Source organism: Macrobrachium nipponense, chromosome 4 (genome assembly GCF_015104395.2).
Source record: "Macrobrachium nipponense isolate FS-2020 chromosome 4, ASM1510439v2, whole genome shotgun sequence".
NCBI lineage: Eukaryota > Metazoa > Arthropoda > Malacostraca > Decapoda > Palaemonidae > Macrobrachium > Macrobrachium nipponense.
In genome coordinates, this window is record NC_061100.1 from 34,736,010 (window position 1) to 34,756,957 (window position 20,948).

Sequence of the window (20,948 nt, forward strand, 5' to 3'; positions counted from 1 at the left end):
TGTGCTTGCGGTGTTGAATTTTCATTGAAATACAATAATTCTCTCTCTCTCTCTCTCTCTCTCTCTCTCTCTCTCTCGTCTCTCTCTCTCTCCTCTCTCTCTCTATATATATATAATATATATATATAATATATATATTATATATATATTATATATATATATATATATATATGTGTGTTGTGTGTGTGTGTGTGTGTGTGTAGTGGTTGTGTGCGCGCGCGCTTATGAGTGTATGAATAATTACTTGTATGTGTTGGTTTAAACCTGAAATATTATTTTGTAGGTCATTACTTTGTATAGATATAGAGGTGTTATAAAACAAAATTGGATCGTTATTAATGAACGTCGCTTTTGTTCAGTTGCCTTACATCATCAGGCGGCTCTGCAGCACACACACATTCCTGACAGAAACGGTACCTTGAATTCTGAGCTCTTTTGGCGGACAGTTTTTTTAATTCTTTAACTAGCTCCTCGTTGGACGATTGGGTTACGTGGTCGCCTATCGATTCGGTAGCCCAAAGTTCGATGCTCTGCTCTGCCAACGTGGAATCAGAGGAATTTATTTCTGGTGATTAGAAATTTATTTCTCAGTATAATTTGGTTCGGATCCCACAATCAGCTGTAGGTCTCGTTGCGAGGTAACCAATTGGTTCCTAGTCGCGTAAAAATATCTAATCCTTCGGTCCAGCCCTTGGCGATCTGTTAATCAGCTCAGTGGTCTGGTTAAACTAAGATATACTTAATTCTTAAACTGTATAGGTAGTGATTTATTTGATAGTATTGATTACGTATATTTAAGCAATATGATGATGTAGCATCACTGTAAACTTTGGTTTTTTTTGTTTTTGTTTTACGAATGCAATTATATGTGATACTGTAAATGCTTGTGTTTGAAGTTGGATGTTATATATATATATATATATATATAGGTATATATATATATATATATATATATATATGGTTGTGTTTGTAGTTAAGCATTTAATGTGTGTTGGCATCTTTATCAGTGACACACCTGTCATTACCTTCGTCGGTAGCGTTGTCACCTTCATCAGTGGACGTGTTCGTGTTGAAAAATGCCCTAAGATGAACGGATTTTAGTGCCAGTTGGTGAAAACATCCAATGATGGACCACTTCCATTAGATGGATATTTGGTAAATATTGATGAAGATCTGATGATTCACTACGAACTAATGCCAACTCTTCTTCGACATCTACAAACAGTATCATATTAGCTAAACGTTCAGTAGATGCGTCACCGAACTTTGCCATTTGTGAATGATTTTGTTTGGAAAGACACAGATGGACAGGCACTATGTTAGAAAAGACAGACAGACACTTGGTAAGACACGGACAGATACTTGGTAAGACACAGACAGATAGTGCTAGCAAAGACACAGACAGACACTGCTAGAAAAACCAAAGACAGACACTTTTCTAGAAAAGACACAGACAGACACTTTGCTAGAAAAGACACAGACAGACATTTTGCTGGAAGAGAGACAGACAGGCAGTTTGCTGGAAGAGAGACAGACAGACAGAGAGATAGACAGGTACTTTGCTAGAAAAGCCAAAGACAGTCACGAGCAAAAGCAAACATTTTATCAGGTATGGGCTCCGTGTGTGGTTTATAGAGATTCGGCTTAATGTCGCTATCCACCTATATTATGAAAAACATCCAAAACCGGTGTGTTCAAAATGGTCTATATCAGCCTCCAGGTGTTGCTTGGACAATCTTCGAGGGTCTTTGAATTTCTGGGGTGTCAAAAGAAGGTCGATTAATGGCGGGTGGAGGAGGTGGGTGTCCTTTGAAATTTTTTCATGTCATAGAATGACTTTTGTACAAGAAATAGAAATAGAAAATTATATAGGGTAACTTCATAAGCATATTCATGATTTACATATAATTAGTCTTTATGCTGAATTTGCTTGCATATTCTGCTTATTTAAACTTAATTAGGATGATAGTTTTAGCAGTAAATTAGTACCTGGAGTATCAGGGTCTTTGCAACGACTGTTTGTTTTCTCATTCTTCATTTGACGTGCCTCTTCATGACTGTTCCTTCTTGTTTTGTTTATTAAACACATTGATTTACATCAGCAGTATTATTTTGGTCATGCAACATTCGGAAGTATTTTAGCCTAGCATGATGAGCAGCAACATTATAAATATTCTGGTCACGTCGTTTAGTGTACTGCGACACCAATGAGTCGTATCATGAAACAACGATGAGGGAACAAACCGCAGGAAATTCTAACTGCATGTTAAATTTATCTACTATTAATATTATTTTTATTATTTATTTTTATACATGTGGGATTGGATTTAGGATCAACGACTTGACGTTCTAAAGAGACTAGTGGTCCAACATTGTAGCATTGTTTTGAAAATTTGGTTAAAACAGTCAGAAGTTCATGTACCATACATTTTTTATTAGTAAGATTATTTACTGTTGGATAGGCTCTTTGCTGAGTGTTCTTGGTGTGTGTATTAAGATTTTGCATGAAATCGAACGGGGATGGTATCAGAGTGCCCAAAATTCAAAAGGAGAGAGAGAGAGAGAGAGAGAGAGAGAGAGAGAGAGAGAGAGAGAGAGAGAGAGAGAGAGAGAAGAGGAGAGAGAGAGAGAGAGAGAGAGAGAGAGAGAGGACGAGGTATCGGGTTCAGTCAGGGTTAGGTGTCGTACGTTTGCTGTTTTTATTTCACACATTTTAAGTCACACTTTAGTATAACATTCGTTCTGATTTTCACATATCTATCAGCTCTGACAATGGTAGTCGTATTGGGAATGATAGCACATGCAGAAAAGAATTTTTGTTTGGTCTTTTACTTACAGTGTTGTTGTGTTGTTGTTACTTTTTGATTTGGTGTTCATGGGAAGGATTTTTTGAGGCCAGAGGTGAAAGCAGTTATCTCTCGTCTTTTGAACCACGCAATACTAGAACCGGTCTTTCCAAGAATGAGGTAAAAAGGGTTTTTGGCTCCTTCTTTAAACCTTTGGTAATGAGAGAGAGAGAGAGAGAGATTGTTTAATTATTACATTCTAGAACCGCTGGGAACGTTGCCTCTTCTCCCCCAGTAGAGTTACATTTCCCTGAGATTCGTCTTCTCGTGTTAATGACACAAGTTGCTTTAATGTCACGATTTTCCCCCCAAAAGGAGACCCTTGAGAGAGCTGGCGACCTTTTGAATGCATTTTAACATTTCGTTTCCTGGTTGGATGCTTTTTATTTTTTTTATTCGTTCGCGGCTCTTTGACGCGTTCGTATTCATATAATCTTTTAGCTCCGAATGGATTCAAATGAGTCGGGAAGTAAAGGATTTGGGCTGGGAAGATTTCTCCGTCACATAAAGCCGAATAGAAGGAGCGAAATTCCAGGTCATGACTTACCTGTTTAACTTTGTTTAGTATTAGTGAAATTTACATAAATCATCGGCTGTTTTTTGAGAGTGTTACCTATATATTTGTCTGTTATAAAGAACAGCTACCAAGTTTTATAGTATATATTTATATATATACGTATATATAATATATGTATATATATATGTATATATATATATATATATTATATATATATATATATATATATATATATATATAGATATATATAGATATATATATAATAGATATATATATATATAGATATATATATATATATAGATATATATATATATATATATATATATATATATATATATATATATATATATTGGATAAACCCGAATGAACTTTGTTGGTTTTTAAAGAACGAATACACATTGATTAAACCGGGGTGGACTGAGGTATTAACACCAAACTCTACCAGTTCAAGAAAAGAAAGGAAAGGAAAAGTGGACTTGTGAGTTTATATATAAACAAGATGGTCTACCCCACTTTTACCTAGTATCTATAGTGTTCTAGCGGTGTGTATATAATTCAGCTTAGTAACTGGCTAGGTTCTTCAGTCACACCCAGTTCCAAAATTGTGCACCTCAGTATAGATGCAGAGCAGTTTGTTTCGTCATTTTTTTTTATGTTACGCCTATTTAGAGAGGGACTGAATATTTGTCACTGCTTTTAAAATCTACTCTATGCCAATATGCCATTAACTTTGCATAAGTTTAGTTAGATTAGATCGATAACGAATGTTAGAAACGCCTGGAAAAGGGTAAAAAAAAAAAAAAAAAAAAAAAAAAAAAAAAAAATAAAAAAAACAAAAAAAAAAAAAAAAAAAAAAATCGTCCCCGACTTGGGATCAACCAGAAAGGTTTTAGTCAAAATCCGAAATTCAAGGGCCGTTTCTAAGGGGGTCATAACCCCCCTTTTTCATACCCCCTCATTTTTTTTTACAACTTTCGGAGTTGACAACTATGTAGAAGTGTTTCTATAGATACAAACAGGCTCCCCACAAAATGGGGGCCATAAGGCACCCTGAATAGAAAAGGGGGACAACCCCCCCTGCGAATGGGGCCCCCGAGGGTTTCCCACAATATTAGGGAGCAGGAGGCCTACGCTCTTTCGACTTATCGACCAGGGTAGAAGGGGGTCGTAGCCTACCTACCCCTTCCTTGATAGCAGGGGTTGCAGCCCCCCCTTTGGGAATTGAGGCCCAAAGGGTCAAAGATGGGCCTACTGCATTCAAATTTGGTACCATGAGTTATGCCATAAATTAGTTATGACATAAATGACTACAAACGAATTTAACTATAGGCTGAATTTTATCAAGGGGCGTTTAAGGGAGCTCTCGCTATCAAAATCTTTCCCGGGCAACCTGTCGCAACATGTATGCGCCTGCCGTCGGCCGGCTGTGCCTAACTGAGCCGGTCAGCGACGCAGTAGCATTGGCTGAGGGAAGTAGGAAAGTTGTACGTCCAGGCCATTTAAAAGTGAATGTTTGTTCGATAACACGTCCGAAGAACGGGTACAGCTGCTAGTTATATATATATATATATATATAGATTATAATATATATATATATATATATATATATATATATATATATATATATATATAATATATATAATACACCGTATATATGTGTGTGTATGTATGTATGTATGTGTCATTCCATGTTACGACTCTCAGTCTCTCACGATGTAGTATCCAACATCATTGAAAGGTGGATCAGTGTCAACCGAGATTGATAGAATCATTTATGCGTCTTGTCAGAAGCCTTTAGGTCGTCTGTCTTTCTCGGGATCTCTTGTATCGCGGATCTGTTTGCTTTTTTTTTCTCACTCATTCTTTGAGAGATAATTTTTTTTCAAGTTTTTTTTTATATTTTTTTCATTTCAGCTTAAATGTTTGTTCAGTTGTCACCAAGGATCTTATTTACTTGTTGATGAGGGTGGTAATTATAATGATGAAAAGGTTTGTAGTGTTTATGGAATTAATTTTATTACAGTAATAATGACGACGGAGGTATTATTAATTTTTTTTTCTGGTGTGGCCCCCTGGGCGGGGGAGGGGCGGCCGGGATGTTGTCTATCGCAGTCAGCAAAGATATATATATATATATATATATATATATATATATATATATATATATATACATATATATATATATATATATATATATAATCTGAAACGTGTTCCAGTAATCTAAAACATATTCCAGAGATAATTTGAAACATGTGTCAGTAGTCTGAAACATTTCGAATAACTTTCCGAGACTTGTTTCACCCTCATACTTCGTATCGAAACTAACGATGTTGGCCCAGGCTCGTTAAGCCTTTTGAAAGTTCAAAGTTTCCAGTTGGGATATGTAAGATTGCTCGTAATTCCTCATCACAAATTCAACGCTCACGTGATTGGATTCCATTAGAATTGAGCTGGGTGGATGTAGGGTAGATAGGGAGAAAGATAGATAGATAGAGTTTGCAGCTATCTTTGTTGTCTATTCCTATTACAGTAGAGGTTTACTGTTATGCTGATCTCCTAGAGGATTAGGTTGAAATTACGTAATATTGATAGATGAGAGAGAGAGAGAGAGAGAGAGAGAGAGAGAGAGAGAGAGATGAATTGCAGCTTATTATTTACCTTTTGATCTCACGGCAACTTGTAAGGTAGCGCCTCAATGGCGTGGTTGGTATGGTCTTTGCCTGTCACCTCGGTGGCCGCGAGTTCGATTCTCGGGCATTCCACTGAGGAGTTAGAGATGTGTATTTCTGGTGATAGAAGTTCACTCTCGACGTGGTTCGGAAGTCACGTAAAGCCGTTGGTCCCGTTGCTGAATAACCACTGGTTCCATGCAAAGTAAAAACACCATTCAAACAAAACAAACAAACAAACAACTTGTAAGGTTTTCTCGCAGTTTACCTGTTGGTTTTGTTCTTACTCGATTCCTTGCTTGCAAAATGCAAACATTTCTGAAAAGCAGTTAAGAAATATTTTTCTTGCGGGATTAGAAATCGTGATTAAAATGATTAATCTACATATTGTTCTTTTATGTAGAAAACTGTATCTTGAAAAGAATGATATGTAAATTAATTTTTTCAAGTCTTCCAACCTGGTATGAAAAACGTTTTACAACTGTTTTTCAAATATTTTTTTACATTTAAATAAAATTGCTGCTTAGATTTATCAGGTTTGAAAGAACGCAGGTCATGGTGCATAGGGCTAGCGACCCCATCCGTAGAGAAGCATAGGGCTAGCAACCTCATCCATAGAGAAGCGTAGGGCTAGCAACCCCATCCGTAGAGAAGAGTAGGGCTGGCAACCCCATCTGTAGAGAGGCGTAGGGCTAGCAACCACATCCAAAGAGAAGCGTAGGGCTAGCAACCCCATCCGTAGAGAAGCGTAGGGCTGGCAACCCCATCTGTAGAGAAGCGTAGGGCTAGCAACCACATCCAAAGAGAAGCGTAGGGCTAGCAACCCCATCTGTAGAGAAGCGTAGGGTAGGCAACCCCATCCTTAGAGAAGCGTAGGGCTAGCAACCCCATCCGTAGAGAAGCGTAGGGCAGGCAACCCCATCCGTAGAGAAGCGTAGGGCTAGCAACCACATCCGTAGAGAAGTGTAGGGCTGGCAACCCCATCCGTAGAGAAGCGTAGGGCTAGCAACCACATCCGTAGAGAAGCGTAGGGCTAGCAACCACATCCGTAAAGAAGCGTAGGGCTAGCAACCACATCCGTAGAGAAGCGTAGGGCTAGCAACCCCATCTGCAGAGAAGCAGAATCCTCCACTCTTTTAGAACTAGTTCCTCTTAAATGCAAAATGGAGTTTGGTAAAAAAAAGTAAACTATAAAGGCTCATGTGTATGATTTGTGTGCGTGCTTCAAGAAGATTCCAGACAATTACGTAACCCATTTGAAGTTAAATCACGCACGATTCCTGGACGAAGTGTAGTTACGAGAAGTCGCTCGCATGTATTGATTAAACAGGGGGTCGTGATCAGTGGTTCGGGAATAGGAACGTTTTCCGATTTCAAAACGATTCATTTTTATAAATCAGGGTTTTAGGTTTTGTTATGTACTGGAGGTTTAATTTTCGTTCACCTGTTGTTGTGAGTAACAGGTGTCTTAATGGAGGCCTGTGATTATTAATTGTATGACAATTTTCGCTCCTGGAGAGAACTAGGATGACATCCAAAATCAATACAAGTGGTCACATGCTTAGCAAGGGAGGACACCCCTCTCATTTCTCCCTTGGTACACTGCAGATGTCAGTGGGTTCTTAATAGTCGCTCATCTTGCTTTGGTCTGTCCTACCCAGAATATAAGGGGAACAGTTTTTTTTTTTTTTTTTTTTTCCGCTAAGCTCTCAGATGTGAACCATTGGTTTCAGCTTTCTGTAAAAGAAAACTGCTGAGATGGCTATTTGTCTGTCCGCCCTCAGATCTTGAAAACTACTGAGGCTAGAGCGCTGCAATTTGGCATGTTAAAAATCTACCCTCCAGTCATCAACCTTACCAAACTGCAGCCCTCTAGTCTAAGTAGGTTTTATTATAAGGTTGAAGTTAACCATGACCGTGCGTCTGGTACCGTTATATGTGCAAACAAGACGCGCCACCACCGGGCCGTGGCTGAAAGTTTAATGGGCCGCGGATGCGAGTTTCAGGGCCGTGTGTTAGAGTTTCTTACAGCACTATACGCAGAACAGGAAACTCGATTGTGCCAAATAAACTTCATCGCATTTTTTACTTGTATTTTATTATGTGCATATTTCATTGTTTGTGTGTGTGTCTACACACATTAACAGACACATCTGCTAGATACCTTACAAGCACACGCACACGCTAGCTGTATATATATAATATATATATATATATATATATATATATATATATATATATATATAATATATATATTATATATATATATATATATATATAATATATATATATATATATATATACACACACACACACACACACGAGTATATATATGTGTGTGTTTACTGTGTTTAGTTTTTGTTTAGAGATTTTTTGTCATTACTTTTCGTTGTTTTCATGCATTTCACTGCTCATATTGAGTGTAAGTGTTATACCAGAGATATTGTGCGGAAGAATTTTGATAAAGTTTGATGAATAATAAAAATGTCGATGGGGTGAGAGTAATGTTGATAGAAAAGTACGAATGGTCTTTGTTAGACCTTCGATAGTGCAGAGGGAAAGCTTTACCTTTATTACAAGTAACTAGAAAAAAAATATGTAAGAATATCTAGAAATACGTACAGTAAGGAGCGTTTTAATGCAGGCGATTACCAAGGACAGTTTGTTGTGCGCGATCATAAATTCTTAAGTTGAAAGTTTGTAAGGGATTACGCAGACAAGAGGGTAACTTGTTCTTCGTAAAATTGCGTCTGGGACGTGTTTTTTTTTTTCTTTTTTTTTGTGGATGAAATGTTTTGAGAATTCCGATAAGGCCAGAGGATGTAGGTGCAAAGTTAAATGATAAGAATAAGCGTTAACGGATGCTAAGTATCAGTGCATGCAGGCGATGCGTAAATGAGGATAAACAAACCGCAGAGATGATAGAAAGAGTTGGAAATATAATTGTACGAAGAGAAAGTCGAGCATAATTATGAGGTGGAGTGACTTCATGAGAGTCAGTAGAAGTCAGGGAGATGGAGCGATAAATGAGGCGGCTTTCGTTTTGAAAGGACTTCGCCCACCGGGTTCATCCTAGGCTCAGCTCTGAAAGGGTAATGAACGTCCTTTAATAGGTGAAATGGCATGTAATGTGAATGTGTATAGTATATATATATAATATATATATATATATATATATATATATATATATATATATATATATATATATATATATATATATATATATATATATATATATATACACACACACAAGCCCAGAAGAAGACCCTGACTTGAAATTCACGGTTCCAAAGATATATTATATATATATATATATATGTATATATAACACGTAGATATATATATATATATTATATATATATATATATATATATATAATATATCTTTGGAACCGTGAATTTCAAGTCAGGGTCTTCTTCTGGCCTTGTGTGTGTGTGTATATATATATATATATATATATATATATATATATATATATATATATATATATATATATATATATAGGTATAAGTGTGTATATACACACTTGTGTCTGTGTGCCATTCTCATGGTTTATTTTTTCATTATTTATCTGTGATGTCTAGATAGTCAGTCTCCAACAAGTCAGGTCGAAGGGATCCGTAATAACTGCCCTTGTGTGTCGGCCTGTCTGTGGCCCGAGCTGGTGTGTCTGGTGTCTGCCGTTCAGTTGTTCTTTGGTAGGCGGACGGTGAGGAGGTCACGGCGTCGTGTCGTGAGAAGCGTCTTGGGCGGTTTTTGTAGCCAGACGCGAATCTGTGCATTTTCCCGTAAATTTCTACGGACACAATGAAGAGTTGTTTTTTAACGTTTTAGTGTTGTTTTTGTATATGTTTCGAAGTGGAACTCAGAATGACTTCGGAAGTTTGGAACAGAATTTTTGGAATGATAATTTGAAAAGGAGTTACTTCCCTGCTTAGGTCGTGTTGGGTTGATCTTGTGGTGTCATTAAAAAAATGTGGAAGAGTAAAAAAGAAAAGTGTTTTTGATATTGCGTTTTACGCGAAATGGAAGCCCCAAATTTGGTATAACTCGCTGGATGTGACTTTTCAGTCTAAAAAAAAAAAATAGTAAAAAAGATAAGGAATTTTTTTTTTATTTTGTTGACCAATATAGGTGATCTTTGCCCCCGGTTCGTTGTTGTGTGTGGATGACAACACGGTATCAAATTACTCCTTTTACTCACGTCTTAATATGGCCTCATACTTCGGGCTGTACTGCTGTTCCGTGTCTCGGCCGTAATAAGTGTGGCTTATTTAAGCCATTTGTTTTGTATCTGTGTACAGTATTCAACTCAAGCACATGCGGTGTTGCATTTTTGTTGCTAAAGAATGTGATTTCATTGGAATATTTGAATTTTTTTAATGAATTATTTCGTATTTATGAAAACTATGTTGAACTTGTCTTTTTTGTCAGAATCACAACATTACACACACACACACACACACACACACACACACACACACACACACACATATATATATATATATATATACATACATACATACATTACATACATACATACATACATACATACATACATACACATATATACATACAACATATATACGTATATGTGTGTATGAATTTAAAAATAGATAGATATACAGAGTTTCTTTACTGAATTAAGCACATCGAGTGGTAACCCTGTACAACCCATCTAACATTTAGCTCTGTCTTCCATGTATATTGTAATACAGTTCTTAAATCCATTGTAAGAGTTTGGCAGGAAAAAACTTAGAAAACAGCATGAATAAGTAACTCGTTCAAAGTGGGAGGAAGTTACGGGAATGTCACTTAGGCCTAAGCGAGAGAGAGAGAGAGAGAGAGAGAGAGAGAGAGAGAGAGAGAAGAGAGAGAGAGACGAGAGAGAGAGAGAGAGAGCAATTTCCCGTTGCTTGATAGTTTCGGATGTTATTACTATAGTAGTTACACATCAACCGTGCATTTGATGTCTAGGCCACTCCCTTACGACGCTCCTGATTGGCTGTTGATAAGCCAATCACAGGGCTGGAAACTCTCAGTCTCTCTCGAGAGTTCACATAGGCAGGATGCGTGTTCCTCCTCTCCTGAGGGATACGTCTTTCAAACGTATACCTCAGGAGAGGTGGAACACACATCCTGCCCATGTGAACTCTCGAGAGAGACTGAGAGTTTCCAGCCCTGTCATTGGCTTAACAGACAATCAGGAGCGTCGTAGGAGACGGGCCTAGACATCAAATGCACGGTTGATGTGAATCTACTATAGTCTCATATCTGACTGAGGGGTTGACGAGTGTTTTAAAAAATGAAAGAAAAGAAAACTTTCAGTGAGTGGGGCACACCCACTTGTTGTTTTGAGTCGCTCTTCTGTTTCTTTGTTTTCTAAGCTCCTGGATTAGTTCGTCATGGTGATCCAGTGTGTAGAAGAGCAGAAAAAAATGTCAACAGAAACTTTTTACGTCCCAGAGGAACAGATGCCCAAAGTCTAAGCTGACGTTGTAAGTCATTGAGTCTCTCGTTTTCTCTACCCAAGGAAGAGAGATTACAACGTAATGCTGATGTATTGGGGGTTCTCTCTCCTCTCTCTCTCTCTCTCTCTCTCTCTCTCTCTCTCTCTCTCTCGTGTGATGTTGGCATGTTAACTGTACTAGTATTGAAGCACTAATAATTTAGATTGGTTGATATCAAAACAAAATTTAATTTAGTGGTAAGAAATGTTGAGTTGAAAGCACATAGTTTTCGAAAGATTTGTTTATTCTCTTAATTGCTTTAGTCATCAAAGGCCTTTGGTACCATAAAGCCAGAGTTTATGCTGTTGTGAAACATAAATTGTCTCTTCAGAGTTATCATTAAGAAATAATAACTGAAATTGCATTGCGTCCTTCGAGCGTGACAAATTAATTTTTGTACCCATAACTCATTGTTATAACGTCTTTCCGATTGTCAGTTTTCTGTAAGTAACTTGTTAGTAATTTGTTGATGTTTAATATCCATCTTGTTTTATTCAAGTAATCTCGATGTTTTGTGGGATAACATCGTTGGCAGACGAGGAAATACGATCGTTAGGTATTATAAACAGCTGTGGTTTACCTTTAGCGTGATTACCTAAGGTCCCCAGCTGGAAATTAATTATATGCATTCTATTTTTTAAGTGTTATTTTTTTTATTTTTACTGTTCTCAATATTAGTACTTTCATTAAGATTATTATAATTATCCTATTTTTACTCCTACTTCAGCAACTGTGTGGTTATAATTGTTGATCTCCTCTATCTAGATCGTGTGTATTGTACTGTCTCTACTTTGTATATGCCATGTACGTATATGGCCGTGAGCTGAAATAAAGAATATTTGTTATTATTATTATTATTATTATTATTATTATTTATTATTATTATTATTATTATTATTATTATTATTTTTATTATTATTATTGTGTATTTTTTTATTTATTATTAGGCGTTCACATCAGTCCCCGGACACTGCGGGAAGTGAGATCACGAGGAAATAGGAGAATGAATGAGTAGCGTTTACGGAATTAACCCTCCTCTCCTCTCTCTCTCTCTCTCTCTCTCTATCTCTCTCTCTCTCTCTCTCTCTCCTCTCTCTCTCTCTCTCTATCTATATATATATATATATATATAATATATATATAAAACATATATATATATATATAATATATTATATATATATATCATATATACATAATATATAATATATTATATATATATAATATATATATATATATATATATATATATATATATATATATATATATATAGATCATATCATATATATATAATATATATATATATATATATATATTATATATATATATATATATATATATTATATATATATATATATATATTATATAATATATATATATTATATATATATTATATATATAGATATATATATATATATATATATACACGTATATATATTATATGTGTATGTATGCATGTATGTATAACTAAATCACGAACATATGGAACGTAATGAATGTATAAGTAACGGCAAATGCCACGAAGTAACAGTGAAACAACGGAGTGATTGCTATGAGCCTTTCGACGCACAGTCTGCTAGTAAAGGACCTTGTGTCGAAAGGCCCATACCACTGCGTTGTTTTCCATTTTCCTTCGTGGCAATTTTCCTTTATATACATATATATATATATATATATATAGATCTAATATATAGTATATGATTTTATAGGAACGTATGTGTGTAAGATACTTATGAGTTCCAGCTCATGCTTACATGGCTTCATATATATATTTCTGGAGCATAATTTTTTTTCATCCATATTTCAAAGATGCTTATTAACCGTCTACGTAGGAGGTACGAAGGCCCTTGAAAATTCTCCAGCGGCTGTAGTGCCAGTCCTCGAATGTCTGTGTAATATACGGGTATATCAGGTAAGGTAATTTAACCTGTGACAGCCGGAACTATAGACGCTTAGTTATGCAAGAGTGGCTATCTGAGTTCCTTTGCTTTGAAATGGCCTCTGTTAGGTATTTATTATTATTATTCATAAAAATTTCATGATAGTATGGTCACTAAAATAGTGAAGGAATGCACAGTGTTGTAAATGTAAATTTTAATATATATATATATATATATATATATATATATATATATATATATATATATATATATATATATTATAAATATATATTTCTAATATATGTTTCTATTATATATTTATATTTGCGCCACTGTGGATGTTTTCACAATTATTTATTTATTTATTTATTTATTTTTTTGCTCTATCACAGTCCTCTAATTCGACTGGGTGGTATTTATAGTGTGGGGTTCCGGGTTGCATCCTGCCTCCTTAGGAGTCCATAACTTTTCTTACTATGTGCGCCGTTTCTAGTATCACACTTCTGCATGAGTCCTGGAGCTACTTCAGCCTCTAGTTTTTCCAGATTCCTTTTCAGGGATCTTGGGATCGTGCCTAGTGTTCCTATGATTATGGGTACAATTTCCACTGGCATATCCCATATCCTTCTTATTTCTATTTCATGGCTTGATACTTATCCATTTTTTTCCCTTTCTTTCTCTTCAACTCTGGTGTCCCATGGTATTGCGACATCAGTGAGTGATACTTTCTTGATTTTGTCAATCAACGTCACGTCTGGTCTATTTGCACGTATCACCCTATCTGTTCTGATACCATAGTCCCAGAGGATCTTTGCGTGATCGTTTTCTATCACTCCTTCAGGTTGGTGTTCGTACCACTTATTACTGCAAGGTAGCTGGTGTTTCTTGCACAGGCTCCAGTGGAGGGCTTTTGCTACTGAATCATGCCTCTTTTTGTACTGGTTCTGTGCAAGTGCCGTACATTCGCTTGCTATGTGGTTTATGGTTTCATTTTTCGTATTGCACTTCCTACATATGGGAGAGATGTTATTTCCATCTATCGTTTTTGGACATATCTGGTTCTTAGGGCCTGATCTTGTGCCGCTGTTATCATTCCTTCAGTTTCCTTCTTTAGCTCTCCCATCTGTAGCCATTTCCATGTGTCATCGCTGGGCTAGTTCTTTAGTCTGTCTCATGTATTGTCCGTGCATTGGTTTGTTATTATTATTATTATTATTATTATTATTATTATTATTATTATTATTATTATTATTATTATACGTCATAAACATCAACTGTTTGTTCGTTATATTTGATTTGCCTTGAGATCTTTATTTGTCATGTGATTGTTACGGAAAAGCAAATGAGCTTTAATTGTTAGAGTGCTAATCTATGTTTTGTTAAGTTTGTGGTTGTTATTATTGTTCATTAGTATTAATAAGAAATTTTATTTATTTTTTCGTATACTTGCATAAGAACATCCATCAGATTGAATTATGATCTACGAACACTTCATTCAAATAGCAAGGAATTGAATACTCGCGTCTGAGATCCGACAGGGCCAAGAGCTCATTGACGCATGCGCACCACTTTCGTATAGATTGTGTACCATTAACTGTGAAGTGGAATTTCCATAAGTTCTTTGATGTTTAGATTCCCAGAAAGTCATTTGTGTCTTGAATACATTATGTAAATAGCTGCTTGTTCAGTTTAGTTTTTTTTATACTAGTAAATCTAAATTAATTTTTTTCCCTTTTTTTATAAACTATTTTTTCTGTTAGCCGCTTCTTGTAAAAATGAGAGAGAGAGAGAGAGAGAGAGAGAGAGAGAGAGAGAGAGAGAGAGAGAGAGAGAGAGAGAGAGAGAAATTACAGTTATCATTTTTCTTTAATTATTGTTTAATCTCAGATTCTCTTGCGTATAGTTTTAACGAAACTATATTAATTTTAATTATTTGAAAAATAATATATGTTTTCATCGAAACTTCATCTTATACCTCGTTTTCCTTGAGGAAAGAAGAACAAAGAAAGGAAGAAATAGATGATGTGCAGGAGTTGCATACCGTTCCCTGTGTGTAATGATGCAAGGGTTGCATGTCGTAGCAACTACCTTCTGCAACATGCAGCTGTATTTACGGATGTCAGTAGATGTTGGTGAAAAGATAAATATAGTATGATCTAAAGAGATAAAAATATGAGTCACCCATGTGTGCGTGTGTATATATATATATATATTATATATATATATATATATATATATATATATATATATATATATATAAAGTATAAAAAACACCCATTAAAACACTGGTTTAAAAGCTAAGGACTATATTTCAGTGGACTGACTCCCACCCTTATCAAGGGTGGGAGTTTAAACCAGTGTTTTAATAGGCCTTTTGTACTTGAGACGTATCCTGTTTTAACAGAAGAATTTAATTTATATATATATATATATATATATATATATATATATATATATATATATAGTTTCTCTGTGTATTCATGGATCTACTTAGATATTGAAGTATGGATATGTAGCATTTTCATTACGAAACAGTTGATAAATATCCGTGAATACGCAGGATTAATTTCAAGATATCAGGGGTCCTTACACAGGATTTTTGTCCCGATTACCACAAAATCACCTGCTCCTGGTCAGGTAGGTGTGGCTCCAAAAGGCGTGGCCACTGTTGAAGTTTTCCCCATTAATGAGCCGCAGATTAGATATTGTTACCAGGTGAGGCCATTCAACTATAGTTTAAAGGTTTTGACTTCTTAACGATTTCCGACTTTTTGGGGAACTAATCGTTTTACCTGTTTTTGAGGGCCTAGGTCAGTCTTGTTCATCCTTTCTTTTTTTTATCATTTTAAAAAATTCTGGCATAGGTGTAGAGAGAACCAATTAAGGATGTAAATTGAAATGTGCAAGGGATTGATGGTGGTGCTACTGTTACAAAGCAGCTGACCAAGGTGGTGAAGGTAGTGATGGACTATGCTTCGTTTATTTATTTATTTATTTTATTTTTTACCGATTATCTCGATTATTTTTCTTTGCCAGTAAAGTGATTATAGTGGATGTTACTATACATGGTGAAAGAATGGGAGAGGTGGATTACGAGTGTCTAGGAATAACCGCAGTGGTTGAGGTAGGACTAGAAAGTGAAGCGAGAAAGTAATTAGAAAGTGAAGCAAGAAAGTCGGCAGGATCTCTGCGAAAGATTCGGAAGAGAAAAGGAGTGCTGCACGGATGCAAAATTCGTATTATCTGTAGGAATTGTTGAGCCAACTCTCATTTATATGAGTGAAGTGTGGATGAAAGAAGAAATGGCTGGAGTTGTTGAAATGAAATTTTGAATTGCTTTTAGGGAGCCAGAAAGGAAACAAGTTAAAAAAATTATCAAGCATATAGAGGCAACAAATACGCAAAAGGGTTTGCGTTGTCGAAAATGGAAGACGTTAGGGCTGAAAAAACTATACATGTATCATTCGAAAATTTGAACAACCAGGGCCTTGATTTCCAGGAAACACAAATTGCAACGCTCAGTTGAGTGGCTCACTATGTGTGGGCTTTTTAATGCGCGGCTGATGAGATTTCTAAGACTTCATAACATGAGATTGATGATGTGGGAGTTTTGCACATGAGATATTCACTTTTTCAGTGATACAAGATATATTATATGTATATATACACACACACACACACACACACACACACACACACACACATATATATATATATATAATATATAATATAAATAATATATATATCACTAATATATTGAATTTTTTTTAACAATTGTAAGTTTTATCGTAAATATGTAATATTATTTTTAAAGCTCTCCAACATGCATGCTAAATAATGGACAACAAATCGTATTGATGTGATAGTTATACCCGTTCTAGTTATCCATTACTGACGGTATCGGGTTACGTTTATTGGAAGTCTACTCTATTGGCAACTCTGTGAAAGTACACTTTCTAGAAAGTTTATAGCTGTTATTATTTAATTATCTGTTTACATTGTCGTAGATCATTTTCGAGCTGATAGAATTTTCTGATTTGATCTCGGATCAAAATTTATCTCAAATGCGCAAAGTTGTTTTCGTGCACATAGTATTTCATATTTGCAGACGCGGATAAATTTTAAAATCTGAGATAATGATAGTGGAACTATTTTTCAAAATCCCGGGAAAAACTGCTCTCCACAGTTTAGAGGCGAAATGTTCCTCATAAAGGCGAGCGAATATTGTCGGTCACAAAATTATTATTGTTAGATATAAATAAGTGTATAAATATTGGCTTGGGAGAAAGCGCTCTTACACCCACACGTGCACAAGTATTTACATTATATAAAGGATATGTGAAGCAAGGAATGCAACAGGGAATCTATGAGAGGCTTGGAAGAAATTGGAAGTCTTTGGAACCAAGGCTGAATATATAACAAGAATTGTGAGTCGTCTCTCCTTTATGGAATCGAAGTGTGGAAGGTGAATGCATAAAAAGTTATTGCAGGTGAATGGAGTGTTCATATTGTTTCAGGATGGTTTGATAGGAAGACTTGTGGCGTGAAGGACAGATGGCATACAAAAGTTATTGGAAAGGAGAGGCTTTTATATCCAGGAAGTAAGTCACTCTTAGGAGCACTCTCAGGATTGAGGAGAATGGCGCAGTTTGTGTGGGAGGTCCGATGCACTGCTGAGTTAGCATCTTTGTAATTGTTTGAAATGGCTGCTGACGTTGTGCAAAGGTTTCTGCATAGGGATTCGGATAACAGTTTAGCATTGAAAATATGACACTGATTGTGATGATTGTATTCCCTCACCCTCAACCCTCACTCTCATCCTCCTTTAACTCCCGCTGTTAAGGGACAGGTCCTCATGCCATTCTACGTATATGTATGAAATTATATAAATAGATTATATTGTGTGGTTGTATATCATATATATATATATAATATATTAATAGTATATATATATATATATATATAAGATTATTTATATAAATTATGTGTGTGGCCTTTGTATGATAATCTTCAATCTCCTAGTTTTCTTCTCCATATTTGAAAATAAGCGCTATCTCTCTTCTATCTTATTAGATTAGAGAGTAAATGCTACATTCCCCTTTCTGTGTCGTCGACGTCTGCAGCAAGAGGCCTGAAATATCTTCTATGGGAGGACGTCCATATTGGCTTAGGGGAAATTCCATTATCGGATGTGGCTCGCAGTCACTGGACGCCTTTTGCTAAGTGAACTGACGAAGGGACGTCCCTGATTCCTTATCATTTTGCCTTTTAGCGAATCGGGTACGTCAAAGGATTTCTTGAGGACGGCCGAAGGATTCTCCTATTCTTCTATTATGTTCTGTTTATGTGTGAATATGTTAATTGATTTTTTTTTCTAATAAGCTATCTCTTCTTTCTGTGTTTCCCTTTACCTCCCGTTCGTTCTTTCTGATGTTCTTTCTGTGTTTCCCTTTACCTCCTGATCGTTCTTTCTGATGAACGCCGTGTTCTTTGGAAGATGGAATTTCAAGTCATTGGCCCCTATGGTGGGCTTGTCCCGTATGAATAGGTGTCATGAATAATAATGATAATAATAATACTAATGTTAAGAAATTCACAATATCGTGAAGAACAGCCTGTGTCATAAAAATCCACAATTATATATTAGAGTATATCGAACGCCGTTCGAAATCTGTTTATTTACATAGTAATATACTCTAATATATAATTGTGGATTTTTATGACACAATAATAATAATGTTGCAAACATGTTGGTTATCATTTTGTTGAGTGACGTGATTTGATTGCGTTCGTTGAGGGTTTGCATCGTCCGCGATTTTGGTGTTCAGGAATTTAAACAGCGTTTCACCTGAATATGTTATACGGACAAACCGCCAACACCGGTCAGTTTCCGAAACGTATTCGTAATATGCGCTGGCGTTATGTTAGCAACGTCGACGCGATGTGTATTTGGCCTAACTGCCATTTCTGTCTTGTGGCCTAAAATCATTTGGTGCTCTCAAAAGAAAATTTTATAGTGGCCATGAAATTAGGAAACGGATATGCTCTACCTTTTTGTCTTTTTCCGTAATTAATTTCCACTTTAATTTTGGTTCTCTGATGTAGAAAAGTCCTTGGGGTAGACTTTTATTTACCGCATATTTTGCGATCTATTGCATGTGATTATAGTAACAGCACCCTTAACTGAGAGAGATACGATTCATCAGCAGGTGTTAGCTTGCCCATTTCTGATCATCATTATTTCTAAAATCAGCAGGTCCTCTTGTAAAGTGGCTAGTGTCGTGATATACCACTCAGATGTCGCGGTTTAGCGTCTCCCCCAGGATGATGAAAAATCACTTGCTCAATATCATGACCAGTTACTGCTGCAGTGTGAGGTCTGCGGTGGGAGGTTGAAACCAACATTCTTTAGGAAGCTTGAATTTCAACTCGATGGCCCCTTTGGTGTGCCAGTTCCGTGTGAATAGGTTTCATCTACTGAAGAAATGTTAAATAATGATAATCCTGTGATGTATAACTGTTGCAAGAGACACATTCAAATTTGATCTTGTTTTGTGATATATTTGTTTATTTTGGAACTTCAAATTCTAATAGCTTTTTACTTTGTTTTAAAATCAAGCAAAAAATGTTTAAGGTTTAATTCGTATTTTCTACATGTGTTTGCTTAATGCCATCTTGTAGAACAATATATATTTAACCCCTTGAATTATATTTATTCGTTAAAATATCGTTAGACGTTATTCATTGAACAGGCTTAATAAACGTTCGTGAGCTCGATGCGAACGTTTATTGATTAACTCGTTAATCCACAATTCGAGAACTAGCCATTTCTAATCACGTCGTACCATTTATTTCTAAAAAACGGAATTCTCTTCATAACTGTGCATTTGGATTTCATTAATCTGCCTTAATTCAAGGAAATTCTAATATATATATATATATATATATATATATATATATATATATATATATATATATATAAAGATAAATGCCACGAAGGAAAATAAACGAAGGAGTCTGCGAGATCTTTCGGCTTAAAAGCCCTTTACTGAAGCAGTAACTGCTTCAGTAAAGGGCTTTTAAGCCGAAAGATCTCGCAGCTCCTTCGTTTATTTTTCCTTCGTGGCATTTATATCTTTATTTATGGATTTATCACGTTCCTAACTTTCGTGATTCTGTATACACACACACATAAATTATATATATATATATATATATATATATATATATATATATATATATACACATACATATATATATATATATATATATATATATATGTCACTGTCAGAGCTTCATTTGTTTAACAAAGACTATGTCGGTCTCGTCTACAGAAAAAGCAGATGGCTTCATTGTAGAAGTGTCTCTTCCATACCCGCTCTGCTACTGCCCCAAAATATATACATTTATTAATTTCGTAAAAAAAAAACCTTTCCCGAATAAAACCTAAATCCCTCCAACCTTTCCCCCCCTTGTTTCGAAAAAGCCGTTCGAAACTTCTCCAATGCAGCATGAATATTCATTCGCAT

At 35.7% G+C, this 20,948-nt stretch overlaps 1 protein-coding gene across 1 annotated transcript in view; it reads left to right on the forward strand.

Annotated features, from left to right (window-relative positions):
• Nucleotides 1–9,731: 9,731 nt before the first annotated feature.
• LOC135211334 (protein EFR3 homolog cmp44E-like) overlaps nt 9,732–20,948 on the forward strand; it is a 171,584-nt gene continuing 160,367 nt past the window's right edge. Inside the window, exon 1 of the mRNA XM_064244650.1 lies at nt 9,732–9,820. The gene's annotated coding sequence lies outside the window, so the exon portion shown is untranslated. The remainder of the gene's footprint in view (nt 9,821–20,948) is intronic.